We start from the raw sequence: 21,170 nt of genomic DNA, 5'->3' as shown, positions 1-21,170 counted from the left end.
GTTTATGAGGATATAGCCGTTGGTCTTTGCATCTAGCCCTGATGAAAAAAAAAAGAAAAAGGAAGAGTAAGGAGAGAAATCACATAATAACCCACTGCATAATACGAGATAGGAGGGTACTTGAGTCATACTCTTATAATTTCTTGGCAGTTCTATGCATTTTGTGAAATTGTCACTGTTGGGTTTAGACCAGATGCCTGACTCCTGAATGAAAATGCAAACTTTATAAATGAAAAAGAATAGACATCTCTAAACACAACATATACTACAGAGGGGATTTAAGACTTACTTCAGCCATGGCAATCTCGCTACCAATTACTCCTGTGTCTACCATCTTTAGAGTTCATTCAGCATCACCTTCTCCATCCCTATAACCATAATCAATGGAGCTTCGGTCCATTATTAATCTAGAAACGGAGCCAGATAGTTCCTGATAAAAGGGTAAAATAATTTGCTTAGTAATATAACTTATCCAAACACCACACCATCCTCAGATGGATAAAAATTAAAGTGATTTAAGGAGACTCAAATCAGATCATGAACTGTCAACTATATAGTTCTTAATCCACCCTAGTGTGAGTTCTGCAACTCACTTATTAAAGTTGGCAAACTAGTATGGTAGACACTGTATACAACATTGATGATAAAATAATCTGCAACAATTTAGAAAGTGAAGCATTTCTAACAAAGTAGCTACTGTCCAAAACCAAAAGTATCCAGTTTCTCTAACAGAAAGGATAATTCTACAAACAACCAAACAAATTACAAACACTGCAAAAATGCATCAAATAGAACATGTTCACAAAACATAGCGTCTTCGCTCACCAACAAAAAAGCTGATTAAGTAACTTGTTGTAAAATTTGCAGAACTTGAGCTTTTGAATTAAGTATAAACAAGTGTATCTTGTGTAAACATCTACAATGCTCATATAGTAATTCTGATCTGGAAACAATTGGTACAGGAATCCATACATCAATGTAAATTAATTCAAAAGGAGAAATAAAAACAATATTAGACAAAGAGAAAGGTAAGGTATGAATTTTGCCTTTTGCACAAGCTTCACACACAACAGAATCAAACTCAGTTTTATTTGAATATATTACAGTGTCTAAGAATAATCTCAAAAATAATAAGTGATGGATGTCCTAATCTTCTATGCCAAGTTCTAAATTAGATTTATACATAGCAAGAAAAGATTGAAATACTTTGGATTCATTAATCTGTCTAGGTATATACATGTTCTCAAAAACATATAGATCTTGCTTAAGTATTCCTTGAAGGAGCACCTCCTTAGACACCTGAGATAACACATTTTCAATTGTAAACAATGCCTGGCCTCAATCCATGACCTACAACTAAAATTATGAAAGGAACAACTCAGCTATCTCAACTTTAGTATTTTGCAGTTAGAGTTTTCCAATGTTGCTGTAAGACTGAACACTCAATCTAGACTCCAATTTAAAAATGACCACTAAAAATCTAGACTCCTATTTAAAAATGACCACTCAAACCCTATCATGCTAAGGTTGAAAACTCTATTTCCTGCACAAGTTCTCGAATCCTATTCTTTCTCTATTTTGTACTTTCAATGATCATCCAAATTACTTAGTTAGAAACTTCCAATTATAGTTTAGAAAACTTTGGTTTAATTTGTCTAATTTGTATATGCATAGAAATGAAAGGTTCATAGTAACCAATATATTAAATAAACTTTAGTGTGTTTACTTAATACATTTTTATAATATTAAGTCATAAACACAGTAACTCCGGAACTTTAACAACATGGACAAAATGGATTTTTCAAAAAAAATAAAGGGAAAAACCTTGAAAACAGGTGTTTCGTATTAGTATATAGCAAGAATACATATTAAAAGAACAGTGCATTTTAATTCATTTTTATACGTCAGCAATTTGATTTTTGAGGACGCATAAAATTCGAAAAACACATTGTTATCTAAAGTAGAGATAGACTAAAGTAAGACTCACCTCTTTATTTTTTAAGTCTATCAGTAAATGTTAGGAACTATAGAAGAGACCTTAATTTTAGTAGACTGATAGCATCATAGTTGCATAGAACTTCCAATACACCTTTATCACGGATACACTGCTGCACTAAGACCGTTCTAGGTGGTGGTGCACCAGACACACTCACACCCTCAAGAAACCCCCATTTAGTATTTCTTTACCAAAAAAATTAAAGACAAAAATCAGAAACAATTCCAATAAGCAATTTACATCATAACCAAACAAAATAACAAACGATCATATAACTCAAACCTTGTATCAAGTATCTGTACTATTCGAACAAATGCATGTGTGTCATAATAAAGTGTAATTCATATACTAAGATTAAAAGAATACCAGTGAATGAATCTCATTATCCAAGTTGAAATAAATTTTATATACTCCAATATAAGAAATCAGTACAATTCATATACCAGTAGTGACTTGATAGTTTTCCATGCAGATCCCACTGAAGACATGACTTTTTTCTTGTAGTGTAATTTGTCACAAACTATGAATTTATCTAAAAATTTTATTTATTCAGACTTCAAATATGAATATGATAAATTAAAACCCTAAAAAATAGTAGGATTTGTACCTCTTGGATAATTTGAAGAGCAACCACTCCTCTGCTTTTCTTCATAATCGGTTTCTTCTTCATCCAACAGTGGTCGGAGATGAAGTAGGCCAAAGCTATGCACAGCAAAATGGCACCACCGAAGCCAATGGCGTGAGGGATGAGCGACTAATTGGGGAACAAATAGAAGATTAATAGCAAATTAAACATAGCAAAACCAATTTAATAATAGAACCAGAACAAATAGAAGATTAACAGAGAGAAGAGAGGTCTAGAAGATTTAAAAAATAGAGTAGTTAAAAGGAGAATTTCACAAACCCAGGAATCAGGAAGAACGACAGCGGCATTCACGGGACGGGGAGGACAGCAACGTTCACGGGACGGGGAGGACAGCAACGCTCACAGGACGGGAGAGTAGGACGCAGACGTTCACGGGACAGAGACGACACGACGAGGAGAACACGCCTTGGACCGAGACCACGAGACGTGCAAGTCTGCGATGGCGTGTGCAAAGGGGATTCTGTGCGACGGCGATTCTGGCGTGTGCAAGGGAGAGAAGAGAGTGACAGAAGAGAAAACTAAAAGGTAGATAAGAGAGCGAGAGAAGAGACTTAGGGAGTTAGGGTTCCAGTGAGGGGAGGGTGATTTTAGATTTAAGGTTCGACAGATGAACGAGGGTTCGACAGAGAGAGGGTTAGAGGAAAGGCATGGGTGCGAAGGTCATTGGCTTAGACAGATGAGGATGAAGGCGATGAAGGCGATGAACGGTCTCGGACGATGAAGGCATGAGGACGAAGGTCATTGGGTTAGAGGAAAGGCATGGGTGATGAACGATGAACGATGAAGATGGAGATGTTGTTTGAAGATGATGACGGCGCGGGTAACTTTTAGGGTTTTTTTTGTGACTGGGTCACTTTTTGGGTTAAAACTAGTGTGTGATGTTGTTTGGGTTAAAATTGAAAACTAAGGAAAAAATGTTAAGTGTGGAAAAAAATTGGGTGGGAAACTAAATTTTGGGGGAGGGAACTCTATCGGTACATTTTTTGTGGAGTGCCAAAATAAACAGAATATGGACACGCTTTAAAAAGGTGACCATTGAAACACAAACTAGCCACGCTTTACAAGCGTGCCGGTTTCCCTCTATGACCACGCTTTTTAAGCGTGACAAAAAAAAAGTGGCCAAATTTTAATCAGTGGGCACCATCGTAAAAGCGTGCCCATTTCTCTCTATCGCCACGCTTTTCAAGCGTGGCAGTAAAAAAACGTGGCTAAATTTCAAGTATGTGGGCACCCTCGTAAAAGTGCGCCAATTTCCCTCTAAGCGTGGCGGAAAAAAACATGGCTAAATCACAAATCAGTGGCCACCTTCGCAAAAGTGTGGCCATAGACCACTTTTGGGTACGCTTTAAAAGCGTGGCAAGAAAAAAGTGTATCGACAGGCCTTTTTTCTTGTAGTGATCCCATACCTGAAAATGTTCCTTTTTCCATCATTGCAATGTATAGACTATAAAAAGTCTTTTCTTGACTTGGCGACCTACAAAAGTTTGCATGCTACTCGATTCAGAAGTGCATTAATCACATGGTAGCTTATTGTGTCAAGGGAGTCATAGCTACACGTCTATGGATCACTATGTTGACAATATTATTCTCCTCTTAATCAAAAGCTACTTAAACCCACAAAAATAATTAGGTAGTAATACGTCATGATAACATAATTAAAACAGTATATAATTTAAAGAGCTGAAAATCTTGAAATTTGAATACCCTTATAAAATTAAGTTGTATTGTTTATTTTAATAGCAATATTGAACTTTAATTAAATACTATATTGACTAACATATTCTATTTATCAATTTTAAAAAATTAACATCACTTTTAAACCAGTAAATGTAAATCTTAGAATCTCAAAGTTTATAGTTAAATTACTGATGTACGTAGAGTCCTGTGACACAAGTGTTCCAACAACTATTCTTAAAAAGTCTTAGAAAATATATATGTAAATATATTTAAACCCTGATATAAAATTATGTTTGTCCCCATATAAAATTAAAAATATCCTAATAATTTTTTTGTAAAAAAATTATATAATTAAATTTATACCCACACAATAATATTTCTTTCATTGATTTTTATCCTAAAGTAAATATATATTAAAATAATTTCAAGAAATAATAGAACATTAAATACTATTTAATTAAAAAATTTAGGTTTAATTACTTTTTCTAGCCTCTATAGTTTACAAAATCTTTCATTTTCATGATTGATTGAGTTATTATTTAATGCATAATAATTTAATAATTATTGATTTTGATAACTTGCGTTTATTTTTAAATGTCTCGAGTGAAATCTCAAAAACTTTGGAAGAGCAAAAATACTTTGTTAACACAATCTATCTATCCATCTAACCAACTAATTTTGTTGATTTTATCATTATTATAGTTTTTTGTTGTTGCCATTTTTATTATTATAATTATAATTTAATTTTAATGCATTGATAGAGCTAAATATTTTACAATTCCAAATAATTACACATTCATTTACACTATACAAATCCACGCAATTATATATTGATTTATATGAATGTGCTTTTCATCACTCTAGACCCAAACTAAACACATTCTCAAAAATCAGACATTTTATGTTATGAAAAGAGTCATTTAAGTCCAATAAATTTGCATGATGATGTTTTTTTATTGAAAATATGTTAGCTATATATTAACTTATAATGTGATTGTTTTGAACTTTTTTTGTAATTTAGGCTAACTTATGCATATCCCTAATAACGCTAGTGAATTAATTATAATTACCACTTTTATGAACTTAAATACACATTGATTGACTTGATAAAAAAGATACATGATCCAATTTGACCTATCTTTCTTTTTCATTATCAAAATTTTACTAAATGTTTATTAAATAATAATTCTGGAGAATTACTTGTTCCTTTATTTGATTGAATTTGCCAAGTGCTTTGCCCGTTTAATCATTCACAACTTATATCTCCTCCATCAACAAAATTTAAATTTATCAAGATGATCTTCTGCACACAACAGGACAAAAAATATTTTCTTGCCACAAAACTAATATTTAATCTTACCTATTTTATCAGACCCCTATCAATTCTTTCACTCTGCCCATAGGGATTCGACATGCAAGCTAATCGTAAATACAAACACAATTTTTCACTTTATTCAATGCCACACTGAACCACACAATTTTTGCCCCTCAAATGTTCACAAATACCTCAACTTTACATGTGCCTCCTATGATAATGCCAAAATCTCACTGGGGTAAAAAGGTAATCCTAAACCCAAATGATATTAAATCCGGGGAGGCTTTTCCACTCCCACCCCCTAACTTCAACTCTACTTAACCCCTTATCAGAAACACATTTATCTCCTCCATAAACCATCATCGAAACCAAATACAACAACAATGGATCCATTCATGATACAATATAAGTTCTTTGTCGTATCGAAGGGAAGGAATACATGAATTTTTACCTCCTTCGATGAGGCATCTCGGCAAGTCGTTAACTTTTTGGATGCCGAATACTCCGCCTTCAACTGCCAGGCAACTACCGTCGGGGCGTATTCAGCAAAGCTACAATCCATGGAAACCAAGAGGAAGAATTAAGAGAAATGGGGGCAGAGTTTCAAGATCCAGTTCATTTGCCACCGAGGAACCTGCACACCATCCCCACCGCGAATGGATGCCGAGCCAAGCTCTACTGCAGTAACGTTACATAATCTCCCATTATACTATACCGATTTATCTGGATTCAAAATATGAAACAAAGCTTTAGCTAACAAATTTGTCTGAATCTTACTGATTGCAAACTATCATGCAGCCGTCAATGCCATTCCCCCTCCACCGAAGCAGCTTTTGGCAACTATGCAATCAATGTGAACATGGAGGAATAGTTGCTAAAGGTTTGCTACGTATCCTCTATCCCACCTCCAGCATTCTTTCGCAACGAGATCGAGATCTGCAACATCAGCATCCACTACGCTTTACTGTTGTCATCCCGGGCAATCCCTTAGATCCACATATCTACGCTAAGGGTTGGTACTTGTAGTGCGAGTCAGATGCCAGGGAGGACGTCTTATTCAACATGGTTGAGAAGATTCTAGAGGTCACTGGCCAAGAAATTCGGGACTACAACTACATTTGAGCAATCATGCTCGCCAGGGTCAATAGCGAACTCACCCACCAGGTTGAACGCCTCGAGGAGAAGTGTCGCACTCATGGCTCTGATAGCAGCCCCGATCTAGTCTCGCCATAGTAGAGTGCCGATCCACTGTGACTGGCTGTGATCTGGAAAGCTTGTTTCTCTATGCTATATGACTAAGTCACTTAAGATATATGTCGTTATCTTCCAAAGCCTAATATTTGCTACTATTGTAATACTTCTTAATATCCTTAATCCAACTATATAATTATGATTGAAACGCTCTGCATGTTGCAATCACATCTCATTGAAATTTAGGTAATTTCTCGTATTTAGTTGACAAAGTTCTTTTTTATTATTATAATTTTAATTATTTTATTAATATCTTTTTTTAATTCTTTATTTTAAATTATTAAATATTTTGAAATAGAACTAAATAAATATTCTATTTTAGAATAGAAAGAAGAAATATAAATATTCTAGAAACTAGAAATAAAAAAATAATTTAAAATTCTTTTTGGATTATTTTACTCAACTTACGTTACATGGTATTCTAGCTTATAACATTTTATTTTATATTATTTGGTATTATTAATATCATTATAAAAACTACGAAAGTTGTCTAAAATGAAATTAAAAGAAACCAAATAGTGTCTATATTATTTAATCTTAAAAATTAATATAAGAGTAAATAAGAAATAATAGACTTGGAGAGACACTATTAAAATGTTTTATTGAATTTAAGATGCTTTAAAATTTTTCAGAGATGCATGGCTTCTTTACCATTCAAAAATGTAACTAGGTAACTCAAGAAAATGTTATGTGAATAAAATTTAATTTTGGTCCTTTAGATTTTCCTCTATTACAATATCACCATGCATATTATTGTCGATTTAGGAATCATATAATTAAGTATATTACATTCATTTTATATGTTATGTTACTACAAAATAACCTCACTATAATCATAAAATTTCTAAACTAACTTAAATCTATTTTAATTTTATCTTTATTATTTGTTTTAGGGATTATTATTACTTTTATTTTTATCTTTATCTTTATTTTAATTTTTTATCATTAAATTTCTTAATTATTATTAATTTTTCTGTGTTAGAAAATGTCGGTTCACTTTTAGATACTATTAGTAGCTTTTAAATACTATTAGTAAAAATTTATGTTATAACTTGTTTATCATTGTTCTATGTTGTATTCCAATTTTAGATTCCATGAATAATCATCATTTCGTTTTGTAACTTTCACCTCAAAGTACTTTGATACTCAATTATATTGAGCGGGCATACTCAGGAGGAATCTTGTTCAATTGAATTGAGAAAGTGTATAAAGATATGCTCAATTTCATAAGCCCAAAACATTTTATCTTGGATTTTTTTGACTTGATCACGTGTTGTAGCTGACAAAATATACCCAAAACAAGAGGCCCAAATCCGGATCCACGACCCATTTCAGATGGACCTCCAAGCCAGTGACCCAAGCCACAACACACCCACCAGCTACATCCATTGGGGGGCAAACTTGACCTTCAATAAATATAACAATGATGATTTGCACATTGAGTTAAAGTCTAATAATACACTCTTTAGTCTATATGTTCACATTGTAAAGTCTTCAACATGATCTTCACCACTGCAATATTTTATTTTAAATCTCAATGGTAACAAATAATGGTGTACTGAAAATTTGAAATACCATAAAAGTATATTGCCTCACCTAAAATGCTTCTTATATTATATTAGTAGTTATTTATATATATGCAAGAGTCATACATATATATTACATATATTACATGTATGTGTGATTATATTATTATATTACACACACACACACATATATCATAACAATTTGGATAGACTTAACATTTGTTTATTTGTTTTCCTTATTACTGCTACAAAATTTAATTTATGGTTTATTTTTCATGCAAAATCTTGAAAATGTTGATTGGTCTTTTAGAAGTTCAAGTAAAAGTGAAATTAGTTTATTTGATAAAATAATTTATTTATTAATAACTCTATATCTAAACAATATCAATATTTATAAGTTGATAGAAATCTTGATAAGTTCAGCAAGTCAATAATTATTACTGTTATTAAATAATAATGTGAGAATTATTAATAATAATGACACTGATAATAATAGTTGAAGTGGTCACTACTAATTTAATATTTCATGTATTTGACTATGTTGTATCTTTATTGATGTTTGTTTATGTTTATGTATTATTTATTATTTATTAGTTAATTATTGTACAATATTTAATTTACTTTTTGCAACTACTTATTAATATTTTATAAAATTAATTATTAGTACATTAATATATATGTTTAATATTTAATATTATGGTCTACATATTTAATTTAATATATTTAATTCAAAATATATTTAATATTAATATATTTTGGTATACCGTGTGGGTTTGTTAACCATTGAATGTCATAGTTGGGCATGGATTCGATATGCCGAAGATGTTTGGTTGACCAATGCGTATAGGCATAGCACTTATCTTCGGCTGACCGGTTCGCCGATTGATGATAGCCGTCGGATCTTTTTTGTTTTTTAATCCAACGGTAGAGATCACCCTGTCACCTTCCTCCTTTGATTGGTTAGTGAATGCCTTTTGCTGCTCTTATGTCAGAGGGGTTATTTTACAAAATTTATTTTGTTGCTAGTTATTTTTGTTAGATCTAAAAACTATTTGGGTTTATGTAGAATTAGTTTATGATGTTTTAAGATGAAATTAGTTGCACTTAATGATTCTGTATTATGTTAAATCAGAGACGATGGAGTTGGACTGGGAAGGAAGGAGACGCATTGTGGACGTCGTTTGACGCATACAAGAAATGTTTTGATGATTACATTTCCGTCACTGACCATCAGTCGAGTTGCAAGAAGTTTTCTCCCACGGAATCACAATGCAAAGTTGCCTACTCTCTGAATGGCGCATCTGCCGCGACTCATTCGTTCGGAGGATGACAAGACGTTAGTGTCATCGCCAGAACAGGAGTCGATCGCCGTTTGATAACAAGGAGTGTTTTTTGGGTAGATGTATGGCTTTAACGAAGACGATCAACAACGAAGGATCGAAGAGGCGTGGAGATGGTGGGCAAGAGACTGAAAAAGGAGAGACAGAAGGTATTTCGGGTCGTGCGGATCAGGTTGGAACACAGTGGGGTTGAACTTGGCTGCATCTAGATGGGCCTATATAGTATCATTTTTCTTTTATATGGAGATGCATGTTTAGGGTTATAATTAAAATACTTTGTAAAACCAACTTAGCTGATTAATGTAAGATTTCTTCATATGTGCAATAATAATTGACGATGGTGTATAAAATGAATAGAAACGTTGAATAATGAACATGCATATATGTTCCAATTGAACACGGGATTGTATTTGTACAATATAATTGGTTGAGATTCAATACTTGTCCTTTAAAAAGCAGAATTTGGTGAGATTTTTTAAGGAGTTTTATTATTTAATTGCACTAATTGTTTTATTATAACCTGAGAGAGAAGTACTTTGAAATTTGTTTAAATAAGTACCTTCGTATTCTTTGTTCATCCAATCAATCTAAATGGAAAGATGTTTATCTTCTATAATTTGACATAATATTAGGATATGCTAAAAATGATACTATGTTTACATTCCTTTGTTTTATTATCTAGTGTAAAATGACGGTATGTTAAAAGATATATAACTTTCGTTGAAAGGAACCCGTAAATATTCTTGACAATCAAACGCGCTGCTTGTGGCGTAATACCAATTTGCAAGGAAGGATAAATCGATAAACAGTCTTTGATAACGCACACATAAATAGTTGCCAAAATATTCCGAAATCATGATTTAGAATTGGTATTTGGCATGAACACAACATAAATCCCTAATTGTGTGTCAACCGCTCACATGACTTTAGACATGTGTTTTATATTGGCTGATTTATAAGTAGAGGGTCTGAGTTATGAGTAATTTAAAATAATTCAAGATAAACAGACTTTAAGAACGAACCGATGAAAGTAGATAGAATTATATTAACCGAGTTTTAAGTAGCATTACAGAAGATCAAAAGGGCGACTAAACAAACAAAGAAAATAAATCGTTTACACATGTGATGGAGCAAAACCGTCGGCTTAGAATTTCTTCTCAATAAAAGAGGAATAACTTCTTGCAAGTATAGTTCCAAACTGACAAATAACGCTCAATCAATGTTTAACTTTGTTTGTCACAAGTGCAAACCAATAAAAATACCGAGAGTGTTAGATCTCGGGTCGTCTCTCAAAGGAATTGCAATGAAGTATGCGTATTATTGGTTATGAGGTTCCAAGGGGGTGATTTGCATATAATAAGACTAGAAATTAAATGACAAGAGAGTAAATCAAACAACTAAATATAACAACTAATAAAAAGAGGCATTCATGGCAAGGATTGAGAATCTATGCTTTCTATTCTAGTCATTAATTATCATACAATAGTTAACAAGAGCTAATCCTATTTCGTCATCTTCAACATAGGAAGAAGGTATAATGGATACAAGATTAACTAATCACTCTAGGTCACAAATCTAAATTGGGTATTAATGACTCAAGAGCACGTAATTTCTCTTTCCAAGCTAAGAAAGAGACAAAGGATATCAACATTTATTCAATGCAAACTATATAAATGCACTCTATCTAAATACAATCTATCTAAATGCATGCAATTACTTGGTCAAAATAAATCAACTTCCAAGAAAGCATATATGAACACAAGGGCTAAAGGTATTAACAACCAAGTCAAATCCACAATTGAATTGAGTTATTGAAAAGAATTTACAAACTTGAAAGACAGAGATGATCATGGGTGAAAACATGAAATTGAGCAATCGAACCCTCACCGGATGTGTATCCGCTCTAGTCACTCAAGTGTATAGGGTTGATTCACTCAATTCTCCCCTAATCATGCTTTCCAAGATTTGTTTTTCATCTAACAATCAACAATTATTCAATGTATGCATACAAATATCATGAGGACTTATCCAAAGGTTGTAATGGGGCTAGGGTCAAGGTAAGATTGTATTCGGTCAAGTGAGCTTGAAATTTGAATCTTTGATTAATTTAAACTTTCCACCTAACCTATGACAACCTATACTATTTAAAGCAAATCTAACTACCCATTCTTCACTTTTTCACTCACTCATGCATTCTCTTTTTTACCACAACCCATATGCATTGTTATTATTGCTTTACTTTGGGGCATTTTGTCCCCATTTTTATTGCTTCCTTTTTCTTTTTCTTTTCTTTTTTTTTCTCTTTTTCTACATTTTTTTCTTTTATTTTTCTTTTTTTTTATATTTTTATTTTCATGAATTATATACAAAGGTACCAATGCATATGGTTTAAACATTTAATGCATGAGTATGTACCAAATTCCCAAAATTTTTAACAAAAATACAAACATACACTTTTATCTCTACCCAATGTTCCCAAATTTTCCACAATTGAAAGATACACACACCCACTAGGCTAAACTAATCAAAGATCCAAATTAAGAGACATTTATTATTTTTCGCTTTAAGACTTGTAATATGCTAAAATTAAGAACAAAATGGGATTAAAATAGGCTCAAAGTTGGTTAACAATGGTCGACAAAAGGTAGGCTATTTGGGTAAGTGAGCTAATTAAAATGATGGCCTCAATCATATAAATGCATTCATATACAAAATAATGGACATAAAGAATTAAACAAATCAAATATTACAATCATAGAAAGAGAACAATACACACAAGAATGACAATAGTGGTTATATGATGTAACCACACCATTAGGCTCAAAACTCACATGCCTATGTGTTCTTAGCTCAAAGACATGTTCCACAATATATAGTTCAAGCAAGTTCCATGAAATTTTTTTTTTCAAATCAATTGGGGTGCCCTATAGATACATTTCTTGGAATATTTTATTATTTTGACTAAGCTTATTATATATATGCAGACTAAAAAAATGCAACTAAAATTCTAAATGACCTAAAAATGAAATGTGAAAGTGTTATGATTAGAAATTTGTCACCTAAAATGGCCGATCGGTCAAACGACCTCCCCACACTTAAAAGTTTGCACCGTCCTCAGTGCATTCAAAGATGAGCAAGGGGGTACGACGACTTTCCAGATTGCCACCTTCTACTGGTAGATCAACTGGCTGCTGCGTGTTCTTTCTCCCGCTTCCATCTTTGCTTTTGATGACTCACCCATGAAAAATAGAAAATAGCATAGTAAGATGAGAAAATGCAAAAGCAAGGAAGCGTAAATTGTTGGAATGAGGTAAAAACCACTAGAATGGAGTGAGTGAATTAGTGTGACATTAAGGAAGAATAGTGTGTGAGTTCTAAGTTGCATGCGGTTTAGAACACACACACTGATATTAAAAGTTATGTCACAAGTACACAAAAGAAAGCATACACTTCACTCATTCTAGTGTGCCTGAAATACTTTAAAGAAAACTTGTAGGTTAAGACAAACAAACAAGTAATACAGAAGCATAGAAGCATTCAAGCAAATAATCAAGCAATTGTGAAATAGATGATGAATGAACATTGATTGATGTGTAAGGAAACTTAATGGTCAAAACGAAATATGAAACTTACACATCAATCAATGACACACTTTGAATTTTATTTACATCACCTAATTGACATAGAAGTGGAAGACATGTGTGCTATGGAACTTAGGGAAAAGAAGATAGAAATTAAAATCAATCACATAGCAAGAATGGTCCACAAAGCTTAGAAGGCTAAAAAATATGTCACTAGGTAAGCTTACGATCCAATTTCACAATTCCAAAATCTCAATGCATGAAATAGGTGATGTAAATAAGGGTCAATCATAAACAAGCATCACCTAACAAAGAAAATGCATTGATAATACACAATTTCCTCATCATAGATAATGAAATCAAATCACATGCAGGCCAAAACATGCAATTCAAAAGATTTATAAAGCTTGAAGGCAATGTTGTGAGTACTTGGTATGCACAAAATTAAGCATGAAGAATTCAAAACCAAGTAACAAAATATAACCTCAATGATGAAATTCAATAATGGATGTCAACAACAATGATGCTAAAATAGCATCATGTGAGTGATCAGCAGCAATAAATAGTAAACAAGATTAATAACCCAACACTTACCATCAAAATAGGAAATTAAACTAGCTAAATAACTAACTAATTAACTAACTAACAAACTAACTAAAGAAGATGATGGTAGATGGTGAATAATGGTGCTGGATGATGGTTGAAAGAAGGAAAGGAAAGAAGAGAAGAGAGAAGAATGAAAGAAATAGAAAGAAGAGAAGAAAAGAAGTATGTGAAACAGGGCAAAGGGTCACGCATACACATCAGGTCACGCGTACGCGTGCATGGCAGAAACAGGGTGCGACGCATACGCATCGTCGATGCACACACACGATAAGAGAGAAAAGAGAATGACGCGTACGCGTGTGGGGCAAAATTGTGCTAGGCGCACAATTTCAGCACACTGCTCGCACAACTCTCTAGTTTTTGTACTACACCAGGAAATTTTGGGCGGTCACGCGTACACGTGGACGAGGCGTATGCGTGGGCGAGGCGTACGCGTAAGCGAGGCGTACGCGTGAGGGGTTGGAAACTTGGGTGTCACGCGTACGCGTACGCGTGGCTGGGTGCTCTGTTTTTCAAAATTTTCCAAGTTCTAGCACCAAACCAAGCATTCTAAACCTCCAAACAGCTACCAAAATACCATCAAACCTTATTTAACATACTATACTCCCAAATAAACTCAACAAACTAAACTAAACATGAAATGAAACTAATTTACCAATATGCAACTGAGCAATATATGCAATAGTATAAAAGGAATAAAACTACCTAACAATGGTAATTCAATTCATTCATTGATTATATATACAAGAAAATGGAAAGAATTTACCATGGTGGGGTGTCTCCCACCTAGCACTTTCATTTAAAGTCCTTAAATTGGACAATTGATGGGGTCCTTGCTATGGTGGCTTATGCTTGAATTCTTCTTTAAATCCCTACCAATGCTTGCATCTCCATTGTCCACCGGGATCCCAAACTAGGCGTACAAGGCCTTCAAGTAAGCTCAAGCAAGTGACAAGGCCCCAAAGTTGTTAATTGTCGAAGTAGATTCTGGGGTCCCAAACCTTGTTCTTGCACCCATCTTCTTGTTGACTACCATAGTTCAATCTTGGTGACAAGACTTGTGAATTCTCAATTGAGCACCCAAACACCTTCCTAGGCCCATTCAATGTAGTACTACACCAATCCTTGCTCCTAAAGTTTGAGCTTCCAACCATGATGAACCGACAATGATGATTCCAACCACTAATCAATTCTTTCTTGCGTTTCATTCCACAAAGAGCTCTAAGTTGACCATCCGTTTCAAGCAAACCATATTCAAGTGGAATAAGAAAGCTAAGGGATATGAATTTTACCCACTTGAATGGTGTAAAGGATGATGGTGACTTAGAAAGAGAGGCCTGCCCACACTTCGATAATGTGAGGTCCACTCCCTTGTGCTCTTCTTTGGTTACCTCCACCCCTTGACAAGCATCTTCCATGTTCACTTCTTGACAAGGTTCTTCACAATTAATCACTTCCTCACCAACCTTTTCTAGCTCTTCTCCATTCTTCATGTCACATCTTGGAGGTAATATAGAACTTATCTCAACATCAACCTCAATTTTAATGGGAGAAGACTCCTCAAATACCAAAGGATCATGTGTTGGTGTGGAATCATCATCAAGAGAAAGATTTGTTGCTTGCTCAACTTCTTCCAATTCTTCATCCTTCACCACATACTTTGGAGGTTGCGCACCCTCCTTGACATTGCTTTCAAGATCAATGGAAGAAGGTTCAATGGGATCTTCGAGGTGACTTGTTAGTGAAGACAAGAACTCATCAATGATTGAGTCCAATTCTTGATCAACCTCTCTTAATTCTTCAACCGCTCCTTCTGGCTCAATTATCTCAACTTTCTCCTCTTATTGCAATTCTTGCTTTCACTCCTCTTCTTCAACTTGAAGCTCCAAATTCACTCCCTCGCTATGCTCCTTGGTTGATCCTCCACATTCGTCAATGGGAGTGTCTTGAATGCATGAGCTTAGGTGGGAGGTCATGCGGTTAGCGGCTTCAGTCATGGTAGCAACCATGATTTCTATCTTCTTTAGCTCCTTTTGCTGCTCTTCTTGCCTTTGGATATAAGAGCTAATATCTCTTTGTTGTTCTTGCAAGAAGGTACGGAGAGCTTCATCCCTTGAAGGAGGTGGTGGAAGAGAGGGTTCATTGTTTGGGGGAAAGGGTTCATAATTGAAAGTTAGTTCATCTTAGTAAGGGTATGGAGGTGAGGTATATGGAATTGATGGTTCTTGAGAATATTGATGTTGAAATGGTGGTGGCTCAAAGTATGACTCATATGGTTGTTGGTTTGGTGGATATGGATTAGGATCATGTGGAGGTGAATGGTGGTATGGAGCTTGTGAGTAGGGTTGTTAAGGACTATGTTGAGGGAAGGGGTCATATGTGTGTGGTGGTTGTGGTTGACAACCACAATGAGGGTCACCGCATCCATTAGATTGGTAAGCATTAGGAGTTGGATTGTACCCATAAGAAACCGGAGGAGGTTGTTGCCAAAAATGTTGTTTATATGCTTGAGGCATCTCCCACCTTTGATTTCCAAACCCTTGATGCAAACCTCCATTAAAGCTTTCATTTCCATTTTCTACAACATAGTTTGAACCAAACTCATAGCCAAAGGGATGAGAATTCATAGTAGAAAGGGAAAACAAAAACAAAACTATTAAGAGATAAAGAAACAAGAACCTAACTAGTGACTCAAACAAGCAAACAAACAAAGAGCAAACATATTCACACTATCAACATATATACAATAACCAATAACAAGCACACATTGCAATTCTCTGGCAACGGCGCAAAAAACTTGATGGAGCAAAATCGTCGACTTAGAATTTCTTCTCGGTAAAAGAGGAATAACTTCATTGCAAGTATAGTTCTAAACTGACAAATAACGCTCAATCAAAGTTTAATTTTGTTTGCACAAGTGCAAACCAATAAAAATACCGAGAGTATTAGATCTCGGGTCATCTCTCAAAGGAATTGCAATGAGGTATGTATATTATTGGTTATGAGGTTCCAAGGGGTGGTTTGCATATAATAAGACTAGAAATTAAATGACAAGAGAGTAAATTAAACAACTAAATATAAGAACTAATAAAAAGAGGCATTCATGGCAAGGATTGAGAATCTAGGCTTTCTATCCTAGTCATTAATTATCATACAATAGTTAACAAGAGCTAATCCTATTTCGTCATCTCCAACATAGGGAGAAGATATAATGTTATCTTCACATTGAGAGAAAGTCAAATAGGACTAGTTAATCCCAATCTATAAGTAATGTTAATGGATACAAGACTAACTAATCACTCTAGGTCACCAATCTAAATTGGGTATTAATGACTCAAGAGCACCTAATTTCTCTTTTCAAGTTAAGAATGCTCAAAAACTACTCTAGCATCCAACCAAACACTTTGTCAAACACTTGGAAGGCATAAAAGGAAAGCATAGTAAAATTGCAAGGAATATAAAATCTACTACTACCAAATACAAGAAAATAACACTAACAACTCAATTAAACATCAATGACATGAAAACATAAAATTGTCGATGCCGTATCGTGCCATCCACCATGAAAAATTCGATTGAACTCCGACGCCGGCAGAAACTCGCTATGCAGTGCCGAAACAGGTGATGCAGATACCTGGAAGTATTTGTTCCAGGCATTCGTGGCCTCTTCGTAACTCCGGTAATAGAGAAGCAGGTTCTGAGGAAAGTCATCCACCTAAGCCGATGCAGCTTCCCAGGCAGAGTAAATTCTGGGCATCCTCCCTCTAAACACGACATAGCATGCACCTTCTGGCCACATTGCCATCTGTCCGTTCGTTACGATTTCCCCAACGGGACTGGCAGCTTACTGGGGAAGGTTTTATTGAGGAGATCTAGTTTTCCTTGCATAGGTAAGGGGTTAAGCTTGATGGTGGAATATGGTTTAGGGGTTTTCTCTCTCCGTCGGATATGTGCTGAACCGCTGATCGATGACGTGGCCAATTGGCATCCGTTCACAGCAGTATGATGTTTGTTGATTGTCAAAGTGGATCTTCAAAGATATTTTGATGTGATGTGACCTCGAATGACGGATCACTGTACCCACGGAATATAAGCGTCACACCCCCTCATGCTGCATAACTCTACAAGCTAGCAATAATGGCACGGTGTGGGGAACAAGCTTCACTTAAATGTTTATTCTATTTTGTTTTATTTAATATTTATTTATTCCAAGCCTGCACATCATGGATGTCAACTTCTCCTCCCTCCTTGCACGATTTTCAAACCTCCACCGCAACCTAAACGAGCCACATTTTGTAGGCACGTCTCTCTATAACCCTAATTAAATATAATTCATGTCATTCAATAAAAAAAGGATGAAAACATACATAATGATGAAAACATAAATAAAAAATTCAATATTTTCGTTATTACATTAATTTTATTATTATGACATGAATATTATTATCACATTATTATTTTCACATTTCCATTTCTATATATATTTTATTCAAATTATATTTAAAAATAAATAAATAATTCTCCATGCCACTAAGAAAAAAAACTATATACACCATTATTTAAAAGAAATCGAGTGACATATAAATTTTAAAAAGAAAATTAGATGTATTATTGTCTTCTCTTCGAGGAAAGTGTTACCGAACCAGAAGCAGGTAATAATTGCAATTCCGTCCGTATGTTCCATATCAACTATAAAACAATGCCAGCTCGATCAAGTCAGTCGGTATATCTCAAATTAGTTAGCGGAATTGTTGGCTAAGATAGGTGATCAGGTCTTTCTGGACGATATATTGCTGGAGATTTTCACCAGGACAGACCCAAAGACGGTAGCAAGATGCAGAACGGCAAGCACAACTTGGCGTGTTCGGCTGTCTTCAAAAAAATTTAGGAGGGACAACACGTTCGCAAACAGTGAAAAACACTAGAAGGTTTTGCTCCAGATTGGTGACCAGGAGACGGTCTTTTCACACAGATCTTTCTGTCTTCTTGACTGTCTTGATAGAGGAAGAGTAGTCGTGCCAATGCCGGAACAACTGGGTCCTAGTGGATGGTAGAGTGTTATCGGATCCAATTGTGGTATGATCTATGTCTGGTATAGTCTTCATGGTTTTAATTCAGGACTCATGGTATGGAATCCACTGCTGTGAGTTACTCGGCATTTGGAAGATCCGGCCGACACCCTATACGTACAAGCCGTTATTGGATACACATTTGGATACCAGATGAGAACTGAAAATTACTACATCATCCATATGTCAAAGAGGCATATCAGAGATAGTTTTTGCATTGCAATGTTTTCAACTCTGTAGACGAATGCTAGAAGCATAGGTACATAAATGATCTGCGTCTAAATGATCTCGGGACGAGATCAACGTTCCATCTTGGCAAGGAAAATTTGCATGCTGGATCACCGAGCAACTTCTGGAATCAGTCGTCGGATCTCTTCTATGGTTTTACTGAAAATACAAGATTAAAATCAGTTAAATCTATATCATAGCCAAATACCAACGAATGCCAACATAGCAAAAAAAAATTTAAATGTGGACAACAAATAAAGATCCTCAGGTATATGTTGTTGAACAAAATTAACTATGTAAGTCAGGTGGGGTTTTATAGGAAGGTCAATTGCAGACAATCTTCTGTTTGCGGCTACCGGCTACCAGAGAATGTAAAAGCGTTCGACCAACTTACCGTTGCAACACATGGTGGTGACGAATTTCGGCCCCCTTCACTCAATCATCGAGAGATATCACTAGCCCGGATGTGTTAGTTCCACCAAAGTCGCTGTTAACAAACCCAGTCTGCATGTCACTATCGGAGCAGCGAAACAAAGGAATATCCGCGGTCGCATCCAGATCCCCGGATAGGTTATCATAGAGCTGACACCAATGTAAAACCCAAATGATTAGACCGATTTATCAAGGCATAAATGTTAACTAGATCATCTTAAAAATGACTAACCTACCATTTCAGTGTCCATCGAATCCAGATCATCTGCAACTGTGTTGGATGACTCTATTGTGCGACGGTCCGGACAATAGAGTCCTATTGTGTCCCACCCCCCGGCACAAATGACATTGCTGGATTTTCTTGCCACTGTTAGCAACGTTACCCTTTGTCTTGCGCCTGCAGGGATTCTGTGCTGAGGCTCTGAGACCTTCATGGATGGCCCCTCGGGTGGAAAACTAGTGTCGGCTACATCTTTGTTTTCGAAGTGCTTCAGCATCAGCATGGCAATGTCTCTTGCAAACTAAAATTTTTCAGTGTTGTGACAGGCAATTTTTCACACTTTCCTATACCAATCCATCAGGCACTAGTGTTGCGTTAGTTGTACAGAATCCAAAATTATGCCCATCGACTGCACCACCACCATTTTTGCATCCTTGGTCCATCTTGGCAATATCAGAGACCTTGGGATCTCATGAACATTGGTAAGAACAAGCACTGCAATTATATGTTCGCAAGGGTCCCTGAAACATTCCATTCTTATGCACGTGCATTGGACCTCGCTCATTTCAGACATTGCAATAACACGCCAATCTTTCCCAAGAGTGCCGTATCGAGAGACGGTGTGGATAAAATATAAACCGTTGTCTTTAGAATCAACCACCCTCATTGCACAGGCCCTATTAAGAATGGGAACAAACAAATCAAATATTGTCCGAGAGTAGTTCTCGGCTGCATAGTGCTCCAACTGTTTCAGGTTGGTGGTAATAACAAGGTCACCCTTTGCACACTCGAAATCAGCCTGCACTTCCTTTGCACGAACGAACATCAAGCATCGATGGTAATGACGTAAAATATCAGTGTAACTGTATCGAGACTTAACATACCATGATATCACGGCATGCAAGCCCTCACACGTTGAGGTTGTGCAAAATCCAGCAAAGAACTTTCCTCGTACGTGTGCAGTTGCCCAATTATGCCTTCTCTTGTACATGTCTTGTACCCATCTTTTATCGCCGATGCCAAATTTCTCCACCATCTCAAACTACTTTCTCTGGAATGCTCCAACCTCGTAGTCGCCAAGCATGCAATCCTTAAACATCCTGGTGAAGTTAGGCTTTTCGATGTTGCTCGTGGCGTTTCGGAGGAGGTGCCAAGTGCAGAGTCGATGGTGCACCTCTGAAAAAATTTGCTCAATTACAGACTTTATTTGCCTATCACCATCAGTTATTATAGACATGGGAGCTTTCTCTTTCATTGCAGTTTGTAACTGTTGAAGCAGCTAG

At 35.4% G+C, this 21,170-nt stretch overlaps 1 pseudogene; it reads right to left on the bottom strand.

The window, feature by feature from the left end:
* Positions 1–343: 343 nt before the first annotated feature.
* On the bottom strand, positions 344–21,142 carry LOC107621786 (protein FAR1-RELATED SEQUENCE 9-like; annotated as a pseudogene).
* Between the last annotated feature and the right edge of the window lie 28 nt (positions 21,143–21,170).

Source organism: Arachis ipaensis, chromosome B10 (assembly GCF_059453495.1).
Source record: "Arachis ipaensis isolate K30076 ecotype BB chromosome B10, ASM5945349v1, whole genome shotgun sequence".
NCBI lineage: Eukaryota > Viridiplantae > Streptophyta > Magnoliopsida > Fabales > Fabaceae > Arachis > Arachis ipaensis.
This window is presented reverse-complemented; position numbering and strand designations above follow the sequence as displayed.